The sequence below is a fragment of the Carlito syrichta genome, unplaced genomic scaffold (assembly GCF_000164805.1).
Source record: "Carlito syrichta isolate Samal-C Ts95f unplaced genomic scaffold, Tarsius_syrichta-2.0.1 Scaffold312286, whole genome shotgun sequence".
In the NCBI taxonomy this organism is placed as follows: Eukaryota; Metazoa; Chordata; class Mammalia; order Primates; family Tarsiidae; genus Carlito; species Carlito syrichta.
This window is the reverse complement of record NW_007256382.1, coordinates 177,306-184,302: the sequence shown is the minus strand read 5'-3', so window position 1 is coordinate 184,302 and position 6,997 is coordinate 177,306. Positions and strand designations below refer to the sequence as shown.

General features: G+C 43.4%; 1 pseudogene; it reads right to left on the bottom strand.

Annotated features, from left to right (window-relative positions):
* Positions 1 to 1,474: 1,474 nt before the first annotated feature.
* LOC110596695 lies at positions 1,475 to 1,955 on the bottom strand (annotated as a pseudogene).
* Positions 1,956 to 6,997: the final 5,042 nt, after the last annotated feature.

Below are 6,997 nucleotides of genomic sequence, written 5' to 3'. Positions count from 1 at the left end.
GCGCTACCACGCCCGGCTGATTTTTTGATTTATTGTAGAGATGAGGTCTCGCTGCCCAGGCGGGTCTCGAACCCGCGGGTTCAGGCAATCCACTTACCTCGGCCTCCCAAAGGTGTGGGATTACAGGCTGAGCCACCAAGCCCGCCTGATCAGTTGGATTTTAAAAGAGCCTAATATCTAGAAATACTATGTAGTCACATCATATATAACATTGGCGCGTCAAGTAGCTTTAAAATGAATCCTTCTTCTAACCCAGCTATGCTCTTCAATAAAAAATGGCCCTCTTGAGATGAATGTGGTGGTTTACCCCTGTAATCCCAGCACTTTCAGAGGCCAAGGTAGGAGGATTGCTTGAGCCCAGGAGTTTGAGACCAGCCTAGGCAACATAGTGAGACCTCATCTCTACAAAGAACCAAAAAATTAGCCAGGCACAGTGGCATGGGCTTGTAGTTTCAGCTATTCAGGAGGCTGAGTTAGAAGGATTGCCTGAACCTGGGAGGTTGAAGCTGCTGTGAGCTGTGCTCGTGCTCCTTCATCCCAGCATGGCCAACAGTGAGACTCTCACTCCAGAAAAAGAAAAAAGAAAAGAAGGAAAATTGATGAAGAAGAAATAATCTTATTTCCTTAATCTGGCAGTGTTCAAAGATTTTACAAAACCACTTATAGAAATATATGAAAAGAATATACAGTTTATGAATGTTACCAAAAGGTAGGGTCACACTTGTCTTGATTCTGTTCTAGCTAAACGCGTGTTACAAAATTAGCATAAAAGTCACTAGTTAAGTGAAATGTTAGAAATATTTATAAAGTTCCCGAGGTTTAAAAAATTATCTTATTAAAAAATAAATTGTAGGATAAAAGTTAATTTCCTTGTCAGCAATTGTACTATAACAGTCCTAGGAAGCCAGATGGGAAGCACATTTTTGTTTTCTCTCCCCTCCTATCTCCTCTCTTTCTGTTTTGAGTTGAGGTTTCACTGTTACCCAGGCTGGAGTTCAATGGCATGATCATGGTTTACTGCAGCCTCTGCCTCCTGAGCTTAGGGGATTCTTACATTTCAGCCTCCTGGGCAGCTGGGAACAGACGCACACCACCATGCCCAGCTAATTTTTAAAATTTTTTTGTAGAGGCAAGGTCTTGCTATATTGTGTAGGCTGGTCTTAACTCCTGGGCTCAAGTGATTCTCCTGTTTTGGCCTCTCGAAGTGCTGGGATTATAGGAATGAACTACAGTACTATAGTGCCTGGCAGAAGCACATTTTCTTTTTTCCAGTTTTTATGGTTTTTTTCTTTTTGAGTTGGAGTCTCACTCTTGCCCATGCTGGAGTGCAGTGGCATGCTTATGGCCTCCGCAATCTCGACCTGCTGGGCTCAGGTGATCCTTCCGCCTTAGCCTTCCAACTAGCCGGAACTACAGGGACATGCTATCGCGCCCCGCTTATTTTTTGATTTATTGTAGAGACGAGGTCTCACCAAGTTGACCAGGCTGGTCTTGAACCCCTGTATGGTTTTATTTAAACGCAGATAAAACATGCATATGAACTGTCTATTCATTTTCTTCACCGTGAAGCCTGGCATTAGGATTAATGATTCTGATGGCCAGCTGGGCTGCTTTTTCTACAAATGGTTGTGCAGTTCTTGGAGGAAACATTGTGAGCAATCTCAGCACAATAAGATGTGTTGCACATCAGCAGCATTTCCTTGACATTGTTGACCAGGAACTTCCGAAAGTCACTGGGCAGCATGTGCTTTGTTTTTTTGTTGCTCTCATAGCCAGTGTTGGGCGTCAAGATTTGGCCCTTGAATCTTCTACACACCCTATTGTCAGTACCTCTGGGTTTCTGCCAGTTATGCTTTAATCTTGATGTAGCGGTCTGACTGGTGCCAGATGAACTTCTTGGTCCTCTTTTTGATGATCTTAGGCTTCACCAGGGGTCTGAGGGCAGCCATGATGCCGGGTAGATGACTGCCACCTCTGTAGGCAGTGCCAAGGAAGGGAAAAACACATTTTCAAAGACTCCTTTGCATTCCCACCAGACACTTTTTTGTTTTTGTTTTTTTGAGTCCGAGTCTCACCCAGGCTGGAGTGCACTGGCATGTTCATGGCCACTGTATCCTCGACCTGCTGGACTCAGGAGATCCTTCCACCTCAGCCTTCCAAGTTGCTGGAACTACAGACACGTGCCTCCATGCCCAGCTAATTTTTAAAAATTTATTGTAGAGACGATGTCTCACCAAGTTGCCCAGGCTGGTCTCGAATCCCTGGACTCAGGCAATCCTTTTACCTTGGCCTCTCAAAGTGCTGGGATTACAGGCTTGAGCCACCATACCCGGCCCTACCAGACACTCTTAATGTGGAGTTTTGCTAGCTTATGATTTAGTCTTATGGCTTCTGCTACTTAAATTTTCTTCTTTGCAGCCTTCCTTTATTTATTTTTTTTGAGTTAGAGTCTCACTTTTGTTGTCCAGGCTGGAGTGCAGTGGCCTGCTTATGGCCACCACAGCATCGACCTGATGGATTTAGGTGATCCTTCCGCCTCAGCCTTCCAAGTAGCTGGAACTACAGATGCACACCACCACGCCAGGCTAGTTTTTGTGATTTACTGTAGAGATGGGGTCTGATCAAGTTGCCCAGGCTGGTCTCAAACCCCCCGGGCTTAGGCAGTCCTCTCACCTTGGCCTCCCAGAGTGCTGGGATTACAGGCTGAACTGCCGAGCCTGGCCCAGCCTTCTCTTTTTGATCAGCTTGCTCTGCACTTTTTTTCTTTATCTAATGACTTTATTCATTGTCATTACTTTAAGAAACAGTTAGTGTTGATCATTACCATTTTATTTACAGCCCATACTTGAGCTCTTCCCAGAAAAGTTCTATGCAAATCAGACACATTTATGAAGTTATTCATTAATTATTGTGAGAACAAATGTTAACTTTTATTTATTTTTTTGTTACCCAGGCTGGAGTGCAGTGGCATGATCACAGTTCACTGCAGCCTTCACCTCCTGGGCTCAGGTAATCCTTCCACCTCAGCCTCCTAAGTAGCTGGGATTAAGCATGAGCCACTGTACCTGACCCTAAACATTGATTTAATGGTCATCATGATTATCTGTAGTCCTATACTATATATTTTTATCCTTTTTCTCCCTGTCTTTTTCTTCCATTCTTTTTTTTTTTTTTTTGAGTTGGAGTCTCACTCTGTCACCCAGACTGGAATGCAGTGGCCGCTCCCGGCCACCGCAGCCTTGACCTGCTGGGCTCCGGCGATCCTTCCTCCTCAGCCTTCCAAGTAGCTGGAACTACAGGCGTGCGCTGCCACGCCCAGCTGATTTTTGGATTTATTGTAGAGATGAGGTCTCGCCAAGTTGCCCAGGCGGGTCTCGAACCCGTGGGCTCAGGCAATCCACTCACCTCAGCCTCCCAAAGCACGGGATTACAGGCTGAGCCACAGAGCCCGGCTTCTTTTTTTTTTAAATTAGTAACAGGGTCTCACTATTTTTCCATGCTGGTCTTGAACTTTTGGGCTCAAGGATCCCCCTACCTTAGCTTCCCTCGTAGCTAGGACTACAGGCATGTGCCCCCCCACCCCCATGCTTTGTTTTTTGATTCTTGCAGTATAGACTCCTGTTCGTTCTCTGGGGAGGGATCACATTATGAATTCTTTCTAAGTTTGTCTGAAAGATTCAGACTTCATTTGATCTAACCAGTAGGATCTAAAGGTCATAGAATCAGTAGCTTGTATCTGTAATTCCATCAATTCTGGAAGCTGAGGCAGAGGAATCTGTTGAGACCAGGATTTCAAGACCATCCTAGGCAACATAGCCAGACCTCATCTCTTAAAAAAATAAAATAAGCCGGGCTCGGTGGCTCAGCCTGTAATCCCGTGCCTTGGGAGGCTGAGGTGAATGAATTGCCTGAGCTCACGGGTTCGAGACCCACCTGGGCAACTTGGCGAGACCTCCTCTCTACAATAAAATAAAAAAATTAGCCGGGTGTGCTAGCACGCGCCTGTAGTTCCAGCTACTTGGAAGGCTGAGGCGGAAGGATCACCGGAGCCCAGCAGGTTGAGGCTGCGGTGGCCAGGAGTGAGCCACTGCACTCCAGTCTGGGCGACAGAGGGAGACCCCAACTCAAAATAAATAAATAAATAAATAAATAAAAAATAAAAATAAAAAAATAATTAGCCAGGTGTGGTGGCACGCACCTGTAGCCCCAGTGACCTGGGAGGCTGAGGCTGGAGAATCACTTGATCCCAGGAATTTGAGGCTTCAGTGAGCTATGTTGCATCACTGTTCTTCAGCCTGGGTGAGAGTGAGAGCCTGTCTCAAAACAACTACAAAAATAAAAGAAAAAACACACATAAAATCTTTGAAATTTTCCTTCTTTATAATTGGACAATCTTGTTAGTTGAGTACTACCATTTTGTTAAAGTTAATTTTACTTAGTAAATACTTTCCCATTAGATTTGTGTAAATTGTGTGCCATGAATATATGTAAATAATTTTTCCCTCCACTGAAGTTATGGGTGCCTGTAATCGTTCCAAAGAACATTCATATTCAAGGCTTTACTGAAAACAGATGCCATTTCCCAAGAGTTGTAGTTATTGTTTTCATGTTCAGAAAACTAGGCACTCACGATGGATTCAATAAGCAGATAAGGAGTATAGTTTTATTGGTTAAGTTAAGCTTATTCTCAGTCTTGAAGTCTTTAAAAAACCCTTTCTAATTAGAATCAGTAAATAGTTCCTGTAGTAGTAACGTACTACATTTCTAGCAGCATTACTCACAGTAACCGAAAGGTAGAAACAGCCCTAGTGTCTATGACCAATGAATGAATAAACAGACTGTGTGTATCACGTGTTTAGTAAACAGAAAACGTACAATGGAGTATTACTCAGCCTTGGAAAGGAAGGAAATTTTGATGCGTGCTACAACATTTGAAGACATCATGCTAAATGAAATAAGCCAGTCACTAAAGGGCAAATATTGTACGATCTACCTACGTAGGGTACCTAGAATAGTCAGGCAGCAGGTAGAAGATTGGTTGCTTTTTTTTTTTTTTTTAGCTGTAAGCAGTGCTTTAGTATGCAGTTTTGTAGTTTGCAGACGTGTGCAGTTTTTTATTGTTTTCTGAGTTGGAGTCTCACTCTGTTGCCCAAACTGGAGTGCAGTGGCCACTCCTGGCCACTGCAGCCTCGACCCACTGGGCTCCAGCGATCCTTCCTCCTCAGCCTTCCGAGTAGCCGGAATTACAGGCACGCGCTACCATGCCCGGCTGATTTTTTTTTAAAATTTATTGTAGAGTTGAGGTCTCGCCAAGTTGCCCAGGTGGGTCTCAAACCCGCGGGTTCAGGCAATCCACTTACCTCAGCCTCCCAAAGCGTGGGATTACAGGCAGAGCCACTGAGCCCAGCTAGACTTGTGCAATTATATATGTATGATAATTTCTGTGAATGGAATTTCTAGGTTTGTGTACTTAGTTTTTTGTTTTGTTTTTTTTTGAGTCGGAGTTTCACTCTGTCACCCAGACTGGAATGCAGTGGCCACTCACAGCCACCTCAGCCTCGACCTGCTGGGCTCTGGTGATCCTTCCGCCTCAGCCTTCCAAGTAGCTGGAACTACAGGCGCGTGCTACCACACCCAGCTAATTTTTGATTTATTGTAGAGATGAGATCTTGCTGCCCAGGCGGGTCTCGAACCCGTGGGCTCAAGCAGTTCACTCACCTCGGCCTCCCAAAGTGCTGGGATTACAGGCTGCGCCACCAAGCCCGGCCTGTGTACTTAGTTTTTAATAGATGCTGTTAAATTGTCTTCCTAAGACATTTCTCTAATTTATATCTCTGCAAACAGTTTCATGAAAGTACCTGTTTTTCTATATTTTGTCTGAAACTTAAGTATTCTAAATTTTAAGTTGTATTACGTGGTGTCGTTTTAAAAATCTAAGATTTTCAAGATTTTGAGTGAAATTGAGCAGCTTTTTTGAGTGTGCCTGTTTTGTTTATCATTTGTGTGCGGGTATGTGTTTTTAGAAAATATCCTATTCAAGTATCTGGCTGTTTTTCATTTGGGTATCTGTGTTTCTTAATTTGTAAGACGTCTATGTATGTTTAGAAAATCATTTAGTTCTCAGGTGTTGCAAGTATTTTTTCTCCATTTGTTTTTTGATTTTATATTTTGCTCTATAGGTGTTGTAATTTTTATGTGATTTGATTTATGTAGTCTTTTTCTATATGACTTAGGGATTTTACATTATGGCGAATCTTTCCTAGTGCCAAGGTTACATAGCAACCAAATAATTTTTGGGGGGACAGAGAGATAATGCAAATCTGCAAACTATTATAAATCTTCCTGCCCTCCTGTTTTTCCTTTCCTCCTCTTGTGCCTCCAAGTAGGCCCAAGGGTGCACCACCATGACCGACTAACATTTTGATTTATTGTAGAGACGTGGTCTCGCTAAGTTGCCCAGGCTGGTCTCAAACTGGTGGGCTCAGGCAGTCCTCTTACCTCATCCTCCCACAGTGCTGGGATTATAGGTGTGCACCACTGCGCCTGGCCATGGCTGTATTGTTTGATGATCTTACCAGAAGTGTATGAGGGCTCAGATTTCTTCTCATTCACATCATTACTTGTTATTGTCTTTTTTATTTTAGCCACCCTAGTGGATGTGAAGTGGTATCTCATTGTGGTTTTGATTTTTATTTCCTTAATGACCAATGATGACTAAATTGAACATCTTTTCATGTGCTTATTGGTCATTTGTATATCTTCTCTGGATAAATGTCTGTTTATACCCTTTGCCCCTTTAAAGTTTTTGTTTATTTATTTTCTGTACTCCAATGGATGTAAAAGCCCACTTATTTTTTAATTTATGTTTTTTGAGTTGGAGTCTCACTCTGTTGCCCAGGCTAGAATGCAGTGGCACACTCACTGCCACCGCAGCTTCAACCTGCTGGGCTCAGGTGATCCTTCTACTTTGGCCTTCCAAGTAGCTGGAACTACAGGT